Consider the following 16,946-nt stretch of genomic DNA (forward strand, 5'->3'; position numbering starts at 1 on the left):
GACACCTATTAGATGCACGGAGCAAAACACTCTTTCAATTTTTACAATGATGATAGTTCGTACAATGAGGTTGATGTCTATGCAGCCGAGTCTGCTTGGATCTCAAAGGCCAAACCACATACATGCAATGCCCTTAAGCCAACTCGTAGGAATCATGATGAAAAAGTGGAATTCAGTTTTGGTATATATAAATGCGGCAAGATATTTGATGATTGTTGCAAGATAAATTTACTAGAGTATAGCATACCTTTTCATTGCTTGAAGAGCTAAAGCGGCGAGTTTATTGCAAATTTCATAATTTATTTTTTTTGATGCAATTAATGATTGCAACATTTTTCAGCGACAAATACAATCAACTAGTATTAATTATGGATGTTTGAATTTCGCTAAAATGCAAGTGATAAGCATCCGTCCCCAATGAACACGATGGATTTGGAGGGAAAGAATGTTTTAATTTGACCCGGTGTAGCCGAGTCCACTAACAGAAATAATGTTATTGGTGAACCCAAGAAAACCAAAGAGAGTGCTAAGGTTTTGAGAAGGGAGGTTGTACTTGACAAGCAACCCGGTGACAAGAGACATGAATATTTAAAAAATCCTACACTTTGGCAAGCCAAATAGTCTAGAAGTGACTTATAGGATTTTTTTATATTCAATGTCTTCCTTTCATCATGTTGCTTGTCAAGTACAATATCCCTTCCCAGGACCTTCTCGTTTTCTTTGGTTTTATTGGTTCACCGATAAAAACACTATTTTTGTTAGTGGGTTCAGCAACATCGAGCTAAATTATTATCTTCTTCCCCTCCAAATCCATATTTGTCATCGGGAAGTGCGGCTTATCCACTTGCGTTTCAAAAAAAATTCAAGCATCCATCATTAATAGCCGATTGTATCTTTTGCTGAAAAACATTGCACTCATTAGTCACATGAGAGAAAGAATTATGATATTTGTGAAGTATGTGATATTCTAATAATTTTAGCTTGCGGCAAAGCATCAAATATCTTATCAAAAGCAAATTTCATTTCTTCATCACAATTCTGGCCAATCCATTTAAAGGCATTGCATGTATGTGGTTTGGCCTTTGAGGGCCATATGAACTCAGCAACATCGACATCAACCACATTGCTCGTACTATCATTACCATATTCAACCATATGCATTGAACTATTGGATTTAGACCTATGAATTTCTTTAAGTTGTTTCTTCATCTCTTTTGAGCCAAAACTTTTTGTAAGACTTGGTTAGTACTTATAAATTTATAATCTTCTAACCTATTTCTAAAGTGAGTTTTTAAGCCATTAAGCACAAGATCTGTCAAATGGCTCCCAATTATCACTAAGTTATAACATTGTTTTTATATCTTTAAATCCTTTGACATGATCAATGACCGATTCATCATGTTCTTGGTTAATCGATGTAATATGTGATAAAGCAAGCTCATTATCGTTGCTTAAAAATCATAGTCAAATTTTTGTTCTAGTTGTGACCATATGAGAATAGGGCCGTGTGTAAAGCAACAAACCGTGAAATGTAGTGAAAATTAAAGATAAAAGGAATAAAACGCACTTTCAACTCATTAAAAAACATGCTTCACCTAATTGTAGCAAATATCGACTAGCATGCTCCCATGTTATTTTCTTACCCTCACCATTAAACTTTACAAAATTGGGAACCTGATTACCCGAAGAGTATGAAACTTTGAAATACCTTACTCATAGCCTCCGTAAGTTTAGCCAAAGCTTTGACTTTGTTAATCAAACGCGCTTGTGGTGACGGGATAGGTGCGGCAAGACTACCAACCATGGGTTCAGCGGAGTCCTAACCAAGCTCATGCATAGAGGCGGAGTAGCTAAATCTTGGTTCAACATTACCGGCAAACCTGACACGCTCAGGATTGGACTCTAGGTGCCAGGAAATGGGGAGTCCTGCTCTAAGGAAGGGGAGTGCAGAGCCACTGGCGGAGCTAGGGTTGGACCTGAAGGGGCCATGGCACCCCCAACCTTGGTCAAAATTGTGAAGGAAACTTTTCTAGGGTCCTCAAATTGGAAAAAATATCGTCTTTTGCCCCCTCAAACATCTATATATTGTGATTCGCCCCCTCAGAAGATCTGGGCTAGCTCCGCAAGAGCCACGCATTCGAGCAACTCCTCCCACTGCTCATGGTAGATATTTGATGATTGTGTGTTATACAATCATCCGTCACCTCCTATATACTCCCCTATAAACTAACATAAGACCATTTAGACCACTTCTTTAATGATCTAAATAATGTTATATTAGTTTATAGATGGAGTATATATGAGATTGTTGGACTTTCATACAAGAGAATGACTTCAATATTCGTCCAAAACCTAAGACCTACACTGACTCATAGTATGTTTGTCTGAGTTGCAGATTCTGAAAAAGTTGCTGTGAAGAAGTTGAAAGTTGTTTGGTTAAAACAACTGTGAAACAGTAGATTTGGTTGTGAATGAGTGAATATGTTTGTATGCTAATTGGCCGTAAAGCAGTGATGTGTACATTTGCAGGTAATTGAACAACCATTTTGTAAAGGAAAATTATGACAATGCAGGTGATTCATAGCTAACGCATAAGGAACATCTTGACTATTATTACGGAACACATGCATCATACAAAATACATATGGTTGAATTTGCGGTCGACTTTTGATTGACCGTAAAACACTTATTTGTAAGTTAATTGACAAATAAATGACTATTTTGATAAGAAAAAATAAATCATCTTTTAGATGTTGCTTTATACTACACATAAATTGCTATACTATGCACTGGATATGCAATGTAGCTCTGGATCCAATTGAGCCAAAGGCAAAACAAAAAATTAACTTGATCCAATTGAGCCGAAGACAATATAGAAAATGTGGATTCAATTGGCCAGGAAAACAGTGATCTGTACATTATTAGGCAATCAAACCACATACAATTTGCAGGGGCATAATAACATCAGATGATATCCAATCACAAATTCAAACAAGATATTCTAATCTTTTGGGTGTAGAAGCATTACCACATACACAAATAAAGCACAATCCATTCACGCATATACTTGATAATGCACTCATAGCAGCAATATACAACAACTACTAATGAAAATGTACTCACCATATCCAATATGTGCTATTAATCGTTACATCACAAAAAACAGAAAAAAATCATGAAAAAGGAAGGATAGATGGGGATGATGGATGAGGAGGTGGGATGGAGGGAGGAGGAGGAATGGAAGAGGAGAGAGGAGTGGGAGGGAGAAGCGACGGGAGGAGGAGACCGGAGGGACGGTGCGCCAACGCCGGCGGTCGGCCGGTTGGCCCAGTGCCGCCGTGAGCGGGGAAAGAAGGGGAAGGAAGTAGGGAGGTGGGAGGAGGAAGGAAGGAGAGAGTAGGGTCACCGGGTGGCGGGCGGCGGCGGCCAACCCTAGCCATGCGTGGGAGGCGACGGCAGCTCCCGTCCTTTCCTGTCGCTCGTGCGCCAGTTCGAGTCCAGCTCGTTCCTTTCGTGCGAGAGGAAAGAAAAAGAGCGAAGGAGTATGACTTGCCAGTGGCATTGGTGACAGCTAAAAACGGTTGGTTTAGAAGCTGAGAAGTTGGGGGTACCCCAGCTATGGAATTTACACTATGTAAAGGCCCTGTTTGGTTCGGCTGTGGATTTCTAAAAGCAGCTGTGAAAAATATGTTGTGGAGAAACAGCTGTGAAAATCTGATGTGAAAAAGATGTAGGTCATTTGGCAAACCAGCTGATACAACTTTTTTAGATTTTGGCCCGCAGCGGAATCAGATTTTGGAAAGCACATCCTGGGCTGCTTCCGCTTTTGGTTCAGATTTTGGCAGCAGATTTCTGGAATCGATTTTTGCTGGGTTCGCCCTTTGGTTCAGATTCTGCTGCACGACAGCGGAATCCGTCAATAAAAGCTGAACCAAACAGGGCCAAAAGCTATAGATTGTCAAAAACTGCTTCGAAAATTTATCCTTTGTATGGCTTCTAGCTTCTTCAAAGCAAAAGTTGGGTAAAAAAGCTCAACCAAACACAACCTAGGTTGGACAATAAGAGTTGCTATACGTACGACAGAAATCCGTACGATTTTTGTACGACCAGACTCATCTGGTGGTGTGGGCCCAAACCTTGGGAAACATGCATGTGTCTTGTCATATGAAATCGTACGGAAAAATCATCGTACGCATGGCACTTTCGTTGGACAATCCAACCTACAAGGACCTCTAGTCGCTGGATGGCACGAGGATGGACAAGTCCCAACAATCCAGCCACTTGTGCGGGGCATCTCGGTCTGGGCCAGGACTGTCCGTGTCCTTTCAGTTCCGGACAAATCCCAGACAGTCCGGCCACTTGTCCGGGTCACCTTGTTGGTTCATTGACAAGCTCCTGCTGGTATGTTGGGAGCTGTGACAAATGGATCAGCATGACATGGCGTGAATCGCGAAGATAAAAACACCATGGAAACAAAGCTGCAGCTGGTTGTTGCGGGCCGTGGCGAACGACCGCGACATGCCGTGAGTCGCGAAGAGAAGAGCACTGTTTGTAACTGGACAAATTCTGTGGGTAGATTATCCCCTTATCTTTTTTGGAACAATCCCCTTATCTTGAAGTCAACTTGCATCCTTTCGTCACCGTGGCCACACCACTTTAGATATTGCGTACAAGCAGTATATTACAGTAGACGCGTCACCCAGCGTATCCAGAAAGCAATGTCCCCAACTGCCGCTAAAATAAAAAGAGAAGAGTAGAGGCTCACCGCTCACCAGGCATTGCTAGTCGTTTTTTTAAAACGAAGACGCTAGGAGCGTCCGACTTTAAATTAATAAAGCCCACAATGATACAGGTAGAGCAGTATAACGGACGGTCATTACACGGACGGACCAAAAGGCACTGCTAGTCTACGTCTACTGTTCGTACTAATTCATCTCACTTTCGTCAGTTTTTGCCATAATTTCATGTGTCCCGGTGGTTTCATTAGTGAAACCCATTGCGCTTCTTTTCCACACGTACAAGGAAAAAAAAAGGGTACAGAGTTCATACTTCATACTCCATGGAAAGCTAACAGCCTACCACAGAGCGAAAAGTACCCCACTTAACAAACCCAAAAGTCACGCGCAGCAACCATAAGACATATCCAGCATGATCATCTAAATTTGTTCACTCACTCCATGAAGTTCTCCGAAGTTGGATCATTTGGCATCTTCCCTTGGAGACAAGTATTGTTGCTGAGTTTCCAGAGGACCCAAATATAAGTATATAACCTCAGCTACTCGCTCCTACAGCCTAGAGCAAATCCATCTCTAATTTATTCTTAATCTTCTGGCCAGAATTGAACTAGTTTGCTGGTTTTGCGGGACGCCGCTTGCATCCCTATTCATGAACAATTGCAGTCATCGATCCATGAGACTGCAAGTTGACCACGGTACATGTTTGTGCCTAAAGACTATCAAGAACTAAATAAATGCCAGCGATCCAATGAAACATGTGACTGATCATCAAACCACCTCAAGTTGGCCTTTGATCTCGAGCATGCAACAAAAATGGCAGGCCATGTGGCCGTGAGCTAGTCAAGTACTTTCTCCGTTGCAAACCGTGAGGCGCTCACACATCGCAACACTTAGTTTTGACAAAAAAAATTAGATAATTAATACATGAGTTGACACACAAGTGATATTAACTATCCCAACATCCTTTCTGTATCGCTTGTTGGTCAAACCTAAATTTTGACATGCACGAAAGGCCTTACATTTTGCGACGAATTAAAGTACTGGGTGCACGTTCAGTGCTGCCACTCCTTCCAAGTTCCAAAAAAATGGAGAAGGGCTTCTAGCGATCATCAAACATTCTAGAAAAGACAGATAGTAGTGTATTCTAGCAACAATGAAACATTCTAGAAAAGATTGGCTAGTGTAATACAGTTAAGCATCCCTGCACAAATTCAGCTAAAACCAATATGAACATAAGAGAGAAAATTGACAAGATTCAGTTGTGCATTTGTCTTCTTATTTCAGGTTCCAGTTTCAGTAGATTTTGATAGTTTTTGTTTTTCCCATTGCATCGAATTAACCTTTGACATAATGTGCCAATTTTCTTTCGAAATTTTCATGACCACTAGAAAAACTTACCAGAGTCGATACTTAGAAAAAACAAAAAAGGTATTTGTACCAGTGGCACTTCCTCTTGACTGTTGACCTGACTCCACACTGTGTGCATTCTGCTATTATATCCAAAACAAAGAGGTGACTACTTTCGGAGAGAGAAAAAATAGTTGGCAACTTTCAGAAAGAAGAAACAGTCGACCACTTAACTAGTAGCTCATCACTATTTTAAACACCCGCTGCACCTCAGATCCTTGTTAACCTGTTCAAATTAAGATAGCATCAAGCGGTAGCACATGGACAAGTTTCGACACTGTTCGAAGGCCGTGGTTATACAATTCGCGAGGCCTGTTCGTTCAGAGAGTTGTGGGAAATGGCAACACTACAGAGTGCAGACCCCATGTATCAAACACATACATTGCTCATCCAACAGCGCCAAAACACTATATCCATGCACTATCATTCATGTTTTAACAGTTCAAAAATATATATGATTCAGGTTTTATGTTCATAAATCTGTTCCAGTATATCCACTTCGTGTCACAGACAAAACCCTAACAGACCAAGAAGCAACACCATGACATGCAAGAATATAAATCTGGTGGTGCAAGTACTGAGCCGTTTGGCTTGCATTCTCCAGGAATAGCAGTGCATACAAGAAACTCAGCATCAGACGTTACCTGAGCAACTACTTCTCTTCGGATCAATCCCCTCCGGCGTCCTTCACGTTCACAGTGAACACGTATTCCTGATCAATGCCCAGATAGGAATCTGACATCAAGAAAACCATGAAATCCTTCTTCCCTGCTTCTGCGGGGGCAATGAACTCAAGCTTCAGGCGAGCCCTCTGCAGCACTGCAACCCACTTGATTGCCAGCAACTGGTCGCTGGAGCTATCACCAATCAGGAGCCACCAGCCTTCCAGCCTGGGCTTAGGATACCTCGGGGCATGAACTGGCCCAACCTCAGATGGCAAGTTTGTCATGTCACGCTCTAGAGTAACCTGCAAAGTTACATTGCCACTGGCTCTAATATCATCACCTTCAAGGACTTCATATGCCATTTCGATATCCGGGAACCGTTTGACGAATCCGATGATGTCCTTAAGCTGAGAGTTTGGTAACTGCAGCAGATTCTGCATCTTGTCTGCACTCATCTCAGCAAGATCAAAGATGTTCTCAATGCCATTTTCCTGGCATCTCCCAGTTAACTCCTTGGTGAAGTGGGGGAGTTGAAGCAGCACAGAATCACGATCCCACATGCCTTGTGTCACCATCTGACTAAGCTCCATTGCCTTAAGAGCCAGGCTGAGCCATCCATTGCTGGAGATAACATCAACCAATGACTTGATCAATCTAGGTGCAGGAAGGAGTATCTCCCGTTGGTCGGCTGCCAGGTTCCTTACAGCCGTTTGCCTCGAGAAATGTGCTTGCAGCAACGCGTTCGCCTTGACGTGTACATCATAATTCTTAGAATTCTCACCAGAAAATCTCTGGTGACGAACTAGCGTCTCAATGGATTCTTCCTCACCTCGGCAACTTGGAAGCTCTGCATATTCTGATGAAGAAGCTAGAATCTCCAGGAGACCTTTCATCTTAGTCTTCCGGGTTATCATTGAACTGAACCGTTCGATAGTCTTGTAGCTGATGTAGTAGTACGAGGCTATGAGACCAAGGTTGAGGGGCTTAAGATACGTATCCTCCTCTATAACCACACACTTGCTTGACTCAAGGTCGTCCAATACTGTCTCCACTAGCTCAGAAAGATGATCAGACACATGCCTGTGACCTGTTCCCTGCAGATTGTAGTAGTTAGGGTTCTTGGTCAGCCTCCGGTACATGAAAGTCCAAGTAAGATAATCCACAGCAGCTTGCTTGTTTTCCACAACACCACAAACAACTTCAGCATTCATATGATCATGCAAATTATGGTGTAGATGGCTCTCAACAGGGAAGGCCTCTGAAAGGAACTTCCTGCAGTATTCCTTGCGAGGTGCATGGCACAATATAACACATTTCCCTGAGTTATCTTGAAGAGGCCTGCTGGCATGACCCATCATTTGTAGCAGATCACTGACTGGATAGTCAGTGACACTGCCCCACCCATCAGAATACTGTGTTCCCATCACAACAACCAAATGGGAAGGCAGTGATCTTCCCCAGCACATTGTGCTGCTCACGACGCACACTTGGATCTTCCCACAAAGGAACAGCTGAGTCACAACTTCCTGATCAAGATCACTTAGAGCCTCATGCAAGTAGCCTACACCACATTTCAGCGTATTTACAAGCGTTTCTTCATTGACACCTCTCGTGTACGTATCTATCTCATCTTCTGACCCAAGAAGGAAAGGTGTTCCACAACCTTCAGCATTTGAGTATGCGCACAAGTCCAACGCAGTAAACCTTGCATGCTTCATTGCCGGTACAAATACCAGGGCAGGCTTACCATGCTTTGCATGTTGTCTGATAGCATTGTACGTAGGCTTTGCCATTGCTTGCATCCTTGCCTCAAAGTTTGCTATGTCCACACCCTGAATGTGTATTTCTAAAGGTACCGGCCGCACTGCTGGAGGGAAATTGAAAAGGCCATGAGAGGTGGCACCAATCCACTCTCCGAGATCTTTAGCATTCGCAAGTGATGCTGAAAGCGCTACGATCCGGATGTTGCTGCAGGTATGATTTGCAATACGCCTCATCCTTGAAACAATGATATCCAAAACATGTCCCTTCTCAGATCCAATTAGGTGAAGCTCATCGACAATGAATAAGCTGACCTGTTGGATGTGTTTCCTCTGCTTCCACCGGCGTGAGAGTGAATCCCACTTCTCAGGAGTGCTAATAATAATCTCCCCTTTATCAAGAAGCTTCAAATCACGTGCAGTTTCACCAGTTAGCTCAACTACACGGGCGAATTCTCCAAATTTCATCTCCCAGTCCCTGTATCTTTCTTTCGCCAGAGCTTCAATAGGCGCTATATACACAATTCGCATGTTGGTTTCACTAGATACTGCCGTTTGATGGTTCCTTAGTATCGCAAACTCCGCACATATGGTCTTCCCGCTGCCTGTTGGCGCAGCAACCAAAACAATATCATCACTGTTATACAAGACACTGAACACTTGAGTCTGAATGGGGTTGAAATGTTTCCAGGCACTATAAAGGCCTTCATATCGTGCATTCCTCAGTGCGGTAACAGGTAGTGGTTGCAGATCAAGCAATTCGGTTGGTGGAGCATGTTTGTCTGGAAGAACCAAGTGCCTAAATGAGACTGGAAGAATTGTCCGAGATCCAAGCCACTTGTCAGATACGACATGTATGAAGTACAGAGGGGGCAGTGGCTCATATATTGGCACTGTGAAATTAAGTGTATGATCTTCATTCAGCCATTGTTTCTTAAGCATGAAGTATTCATGGTGAAGAATGCACTCGCTATCATTGTCCTCGACTAGAATCCAAAAAGGTTCAACATATCCATGTATCTTATCATCCCACTGGAAATCAGCAGTTAGAGTCAGCTCAAAACCCAAAACTGTACGAGTAATAGGTTGAACATGGGATGAAAGGTTCAACTTTGGTAACTGGTGGATGCACTGGTGTAACCGCCTCCCCATCTTGGGATAACGGATCAGCTCACCAATTTCCTGTGATGATAGGTCAAAGTACCTCTCCCAAGCCAATTCCTTTTTCTCCAGTTTCATCAGGATTTCATTCGGAATGCCAGGAAACTGGCGCAAAGGATTTTGGACACTCCACATCTGCTTATCAATCATCGTGCAAAGATTCAGAGCCTTCTCTGCTAGTTGAGACCATCCTCTCTTCAAAACTATCTCAAATATTGCTCGTGAGAGGCGACCAGCACTCTGCATCATGGAGAAGAATATAGATATGTAAGAACAACAACTAAATAAGCAAGCAATTCAAATCAGGAGCTGCATTTAGAATGGGGAACATGTTACCTGTTTGATATAGATCATATCAGAGCCAAGGGAGAGACCCTCTAGCTTAAGCCCAGAAATATATGCTTGCAGCAGAACATTGATCTTTGTGCTGGGCTCCTCCAAGCTCTCTTTCACAGGAATTGGCACACGATCCAAAAGCTTTTCCAGCTCCATCTTCTCATCTTTTCTGACACTAACATACTTAAATTCTTCACTAAGAGAGAACAATTGGCACAGCTCAATATAACCCATTGTAGGCTTCAGGTACTCGTTGTAAGTTGAAATAGTCCTGTGACTAATATAGTAATAACTAGAAATCCTCCCCAGGTCAGTAGCCTGAAAGTATCCAGTTTTCTTATCATACTTTATCAAATTGTTCCTATCCAACAGATTTGCAGCTGAGTGTACCTGCAGCAGCACAGAAGTACAGGAATCAGCAGTGGAACAGGAGAACAATATTTTCTCTCTCGAGAAAATGCAAAGAGATTCTTGCGTTTCTTTGTATTGAAAAGATAGGGCTTATGTTACAACCCTCCTAGGAGGTACAATGAACAATATTAAAGCACAAGCATGCATCACCTTACGAGTATATGGATGTAACACTTCCCTACAGCTTTGCACTAGTATCAAGATTGCGAGTTGACTACTTCAATTAACCAAGTTTCTATGCTACTCTACGAACACTTCTAGAGACAATACTCTGCTCCAAAGAGACAGCAGAACAAAGTATGAACCCATACAAGCAGAGGCACTTTTTGCTGTTCCCAGGGGCAGCATCCAATTATAAATTGTACTCCCTCTGTCTCATAATATAAGACGCTTTTTGACACTACACTAGTGTTAATGTTAAAAAACGTCTTACATTATGGGACTGAGGGAGTACCTTTTACTATGATGCTACTGTATAATTTGATGTAGCCATTTCACTGCATGGGAAATAACTTCATGCCAATTTAGTATCCTGTAAAGGCGCAAGGACGACTTGCTACATTCCATTGAAAACATAGTATTGTATGAACGTAACATTTCATTGTACCCAGGAAAATTTTCAGGAGAGATCATTTATGCTCAACAACCGTTGGACACTAGGATTCAGAGAGGCCACAAACATATTCGGACACAGCTTAGAAAAAACCTAGGAAACAGGTGGCAATACAAACATGAAATTTGAGGACATATTCAAGCACAATAGCCAACACAATTTGAGGATAAAGAAAATAGACATGTAATTACTATGAACCTTAAAAAAACAGAACATAAGTTTGGCATGTGCTTACCAAGTCGGCTCTCCTTTCATCTAGTGTTCTGTCTCTCTCCATGATATCTTCAGGTAGGCCATACAATGTTGGATTCCGGAGCATCCGGATGTAGAGGTAAGTGTAGCCAAGCCACGAGCATGCCTCCTGGGCATTCTGAACAGTTCCCAAAACAATCTCTGCATTTAACTGATCGGCCAGTTTGGATATAAACTGACTCTCAATAGGAAGCTGTTGATTCATAAGAGCCGGGTAGTATTGCAATTCACTGTGGCTTGTTAAGATTATACCCTCTCCATGTGTGTCATACTGAGGCCTGCCTGCACGACCAAGCATCTGCATGGCATCCAGTGGACTTAGTTCTGTCCAAGTGCCCTTTTCTGAATTGTAAATTTGGGTACCCTTTATAATAACAGTGTGTGCAGGTAGATTGACACCCCATGCGAGAGTGGCTGTCGAAATAAGGACCTGTATATGCTTATCAACAAAAAGTTTCTCAACAAGTTCACGGTCTACCCTTGCCAAGCCAGCATGATGAATAGCAAACCCATATGGCAAAAGGTTCTTTAAGGTCACTACTTTTGACAAGTTCTGCATGAGCACAAAGGATCTCTTGACTTGCACTGTCATCCTTCAGAAAGCGAGGCAACACATCATTAGCCAATGCAGTGTCTCTGATGGCACGAGCAGTTTGCGCTGTCTCCTTCCTCGAGTGCACAAATATAAGCACTTGGTGCTTACCAGCAGCAGCCATAACCTTCTCATAACAAATCTCATTCATCAACTGAAACCTCTGCAGTGGCTTCTTCGCTGTGATCCCGATGTACTGTTGAGCTAGAGGGCAAGGTCGGTAACTGTTATCAAAATGGAAGAGACCGTCCGAACGAACACGCAAGAATACCGCAATATCTTCATAATTTGGGAGAGTTGCAGAGAGGCCAACTAGGCGGATATGTTCCTTGGTCGTTTCAATCTGCCGTACTGTTCTAGAAACAATACTCTCCAGAACAGGCCCTCTGTTATCATGGAGTAGATGGATCTCATCAATGATTAGAAGCTTTACCATTTGAGTATAGATTCTATCACCTGATTTCCTTGTGACAATATCCCATTTCTCAGGTGTAGTGACAATTATCTGTGTCTCATCAATCTGTTGTTTGGTCAGGTTCTGATCTCCACTAAGCTCACTAACAGTGACATTGTACTCTTTCAGCCGCGCTGACAAATTTCCAACAACTTCAGCAACCAAAGCTTTCATTGGGGCCACATAGACAATTTTGTACTTTGTATTATCAAATTCACCATCCTTCATATGCAAACCAATTTGCTGAAGAATTGTAAGCACAGCCACATTGGTTTTCCCAGCACCCGTTGGAGCACAGAGAAGGATGTTATCTGGTTTGTAAAGGGCAGTATCATAAACCTTGCTCTGCACTCTATTAAGTTGAGTCATCCCAGCAAAAGCTGGTCGGGCCCACTCTGGCATATCAGATATCTTCACAATCTTCTCTGAAGATTCATATGGCATAGGTCGCAAGGCTGGCACATGGACTTCCTCGTAACCCCTCTGAGGGGTTCTAAATGATCCTGGAGGAAGTTCACATTTTTTGTTGGACATCAAGAGACTACCTTGGTGGAAAGAAAGGTTATCAAGATCAAGCAGCTGCCTCTGGCCTTTAAACCATCCACTTTTGATATCAACTGTCTTACTATCCCTCGCACCATCAGTCCCAGCGCTGTCATTGTTTAGGAGCCTCTTAGCCTCATCCCTGATACTTCTCTCCAGATTCTTCTGCCTCTCCTTTGCAGATGCTCTCGTTGCATGTAGCTGCTCCAAAATTGGAGCTAATCTTGGGTTACTCATCATCTCTTCTGCTATCTTCTTCCGCTGTTCCTGATCTTCAGCCCTGGCTAAGAAGGTACACCAAACTATCTTGAGTCGGTTGTGAAGCAGCAATTTAATGAGATCAAAATTCTCGTAGTCCAGCAGCGTGACAAGCCGATTCTCAACATCTCTGTCGTCACCCTCAGCGATCACCTTCAAGATCTCCTCGGCAAGCTTCTGGCTGCGCTGGGGGTCAATATCTTCATATGCTTGTGATATCTTCCTCTGAAGCCAGTAAGCATCAATGTCTTGCACGTCTAAAGTCGGACCCTTGTTGCAGCTCTGCATATCATCGTCATACAACTCACCATTCGTTTGCATAGTTCCAGGAACGTTCAACTCGACAAAGTCATCCTCATTCTCATCATCCAGCTCATCTTGCACCTGATCAAGACAAGCAAATGAAAACCCTGTAAGTTCATGTAATATGCTTCAGTCAGGCAAATCAACAAAGAAACTGTACAGAAGATTCAGCTACATGTGCATACCTGATAAAGGTTACTCTCCTCATCCTCATCCTCTTCGAACTCAACAGTAATGCCAATATCATCATCGAGTGGCATGTCTGTGCCATCAACAGAAGGCACACCGGCAGAATCGACGGCGTCATGGAAATCCGTGATGAGCTTCCCAATGGAGACGAGCTGGTGGAACATCTGACCCGAGACAGGGTTGATGAGCTTCTCGATGACCTTCTTCTTGTCAGGGTTCCTGGTCCTGTCGTCCTTGAGGACGGCAAGCACCTCATCCGCGGCATCACCAAGCACGTCGAGGGGCTGCCCGCCGAGCTGCTGCTGGATGACGCTGAGCAGCGCCTCGTAGGCGGTGCGCGTCGCCCTGGTCCGGGGCTTTTAGAGGGCGTCGTGGGCGAGCGAGAGCACGCTGTCCTCGTGCCGCACGGAGCCGCGGCGCATGCGCTTGGCGTCGCGGTGGGGGAGGTCGGCGGAGGCCGCATCGCGCGCCGTCTTCCCGCGGGACCTGCCTCGCTTCTCCTCTAGCCCGGGAGGCTTGGCCCGGACGGCGCGGTCGCCGAAGCTCCTCGCGCGGATCCTGCCGCTGAGCGTCTGGGGCTCGCCGGTGGGCTCGTGGTGCGCGCCGCGGGGCCGCGAGCCGGTGTTGACGACGAGGTTGGAGTTGGCGCCGTAGTCGTACTGCCTCGAGCGCGCGCGCGCCTCGGCGCCACCGCCCGGGCTCTCCATGGCTGCAGCTCGGACCGCGGAAGAGGGGGAGGAATTAGTTGGCACCCACCCAATGTGGATCGAATCGGAGAGGTCGGGCTAGGTTTGGGAGGGAGAGGAGGGAGGGCTCGGCGTCTCCCCGTCGACGCGCGGCTCCTGGGGAGGAGCTGCGGCGTCCGGTGGCGGTGCGTCGTGCCGTATCCTACTCGGCGCGTCGGAGGCGGGGAAGAGGGGTTTGGGGTTTGATCTGTGGCGACGCTGCGGGTGCTATAGGAGACGAGCCATAGTCGGTTGGAGAGGAAGCGCGCGCGGAATCGACTATGGCGAGCGGGCGCGCGGAACCGACTATGGCGCGCGGGCGCGGCCGGAGGCGGCGCAGCGGGTCAACGGGGTCTCCGAGAGCGACCTCGTGGGCTCATGAATAGTCCTGGCCATGGGAAGCCCGGCCCGGCCGGCCTGGCCCGACGCTGTCCACAGGCCGGGCTCGGGCCTAGTTTTTGAGCACAAAGGCCGGGCCGGACCGGCCCGGGCCCGTCGTTTTTGCCATTTTCTAAAGGTCGGGCTGGGCCGGCCCGAAGCCCGACGGGCTTTTACATGTTCGGGCCCAGAAACACATGCCCGATGGCCGGGCCGGGCCCGGGCCTGAGTTTTTTGTGTCGGGCTTGGCTAGGCCCAGCCCGAAGCCCGGCCCGGCCCGAGGTTTGGCCAGGTATACTCCTGATCACCGGCTCTTCTTCACACTTTCACGGGCAGGCCATCCAAAGCCTAACAAGCTGAGAAGCAGAGGCCCATTTACACGGTGATGGCCAGCCCGTTTCCCCTATTCTTTTCCTGACGTGCTTTCTTTAGAAAAAATAGGTTTCCACCGGTTCATATATTTTTACAAAAAACAGGATTGTCAAATCTTAGTCGACTAAGACTAGTCTCGGACAATGTTATATTCGTGAGAGCTTACGCGAAGATTCGTGCAAAAAAAAATTAGTTTTTTTTCTTTTTTCTTTTCTATATGTATGTCACTTAATTAAGACTTGATTAAGTCTCAGTCGACCGAGATCTACACACTCTATAAAAAATGCAACCCAGTTCCTTGGAGTTACATGTTTTCAGTGGGAAGTAGAGTACCTCCTTGTAAGTGCCACAACATCACAATAACATCAACGGGTCAAAGGCAAAAGGACCCAAAAACTAAGCTAACACCATCACCACATGATCACATCTTTGAGAAGGAACTAAAGTAGAGGTCTCGCTAGGCTAATTGGTGTTCTTGAGTAGGTATCGAATCGGGGCTTGTCAGACGGTAGATTCACCAAATGATCCTCATTAATTCGCCCGTCTTCTTGTCCAAAATACATATATATTGAGCCCATTAGAGCGAAGTGTGCAGGCTTACATAACAATCTCAACACATGAAACTCCCTTTCTAGGCAGCACCGTACCTCCCCGATGCTTCTCCAGACATCGCCCTAGAAGTACAAGTCATTTTGAATCTTTTTATAAGGTCCACATGGTAGTCACACTAAAAGCATTAAGAACAACACCATAAAATATCTGTATACCACCACTCGAAAACAGAATGCAAGTTTGCGCCTAAAAGATCATAAAGGAACAACCACACATACTACCTACAACATGGTCAACAAAAAGGTCCTCTGCCCATACTACCTACAACATGGTCAACAAAAAGGTCCTCTGCCCATGGAAATTGAATTTTCTTCGCCGCCCACCATATCCCCTCTCCCGATGCTTCGCTAGGCGAGTTCCGGTCCGACCCTCCACCGGTGATGTTGCGGCATCCCCTCTCCAGCTCGGGCTCTGCCTAATCCAAGTGGATGTCGAAGCTAAAAGCCCCCCTTCCCCAATCCAAACATACTAAATCTTTGACCCGATCAGGGAGAAGGCTATATACAATACATAGCATAAACTCTTGATCCAGGACCCCAAAGAGAGATTATAGATGCCCAAGCCTTTGACTGGTCAAACCCCAGTTGGCAAGACGACATAAGTTGGCAGCTCGAGAGCGACGGCCGGCCGGAGGCCAACGGAGAACGAGCATGTGTCGCGCGCAGTTGGAACTCTCTGGTCGCTTCACCGCCGAGACACCTGTGCCCTTTGGCTCCTTTGTTTAGTGCTAAAAAAAGCGTCGCGACTCACTCAGTCACGGGTTAGGTTTGATTCTCCTCAAACTCCAAGGATCAACTGAGCAGCACGGCATGCATGGGACTCCTCACTGCCTGAAACCGTGCCTACCGTTCGTACGCCCGAATCACGTAACGGAACCGTCCTCTGTAACGTCGCAGTCCCCGTGATCGCAGCTCGCTTTCTCCTGTTGCAACGTTAGCGTCCCCGTGAACCGTGTTACGGCGCACGGCGCGGCAGTGTAGCTGTCGGCGCAAAGCTGGACCGTCGATCGCCCGATCGCCCGCACACGGAGAAAACTCGGGTACGGGCTCCTGTTTGGCGCCCTTTCCACCCTCCCCTCAACGCTCGAGACGCCACGCGCCCCACCCCGCCGTGCCACGCCACCGCGAATCCGCACCACGCGGTGGCGCCACGCGCCCCTGCCCCGCCCCCAGCTGGCCA

At 45.5% G+C, this 16,946-nt stretch overlaps 1 pseudogene; it reads right to left on the minus strand.

Annotated features, from left to right (window-relative positions):
- Window positions 1-6,539: 6,539 nt before the first annotated feature.
- Window positions 6,540-14,387, minus strand: LOC119335850 (annotated as a pseudogene).
- Window positions 14,388-16,946: the final 2,559 nt, after the last annotated feature.

Source organism: Triticum dicoccoides, chromosome 7B, assembly GCF_002162155.2.
Source record: "Triticum dicoccoides isolate Atlit2015 ecotype Zavitan chromosome 7B, WEW_v2.0, whole genome shotgun sequence".
Lineage (NCBI taxonomy): Eukaryota > Viridiplantae > Streptophyta > Magnoliopsida > Poales > Poaceae > Triticum > Triticum dicoccoides.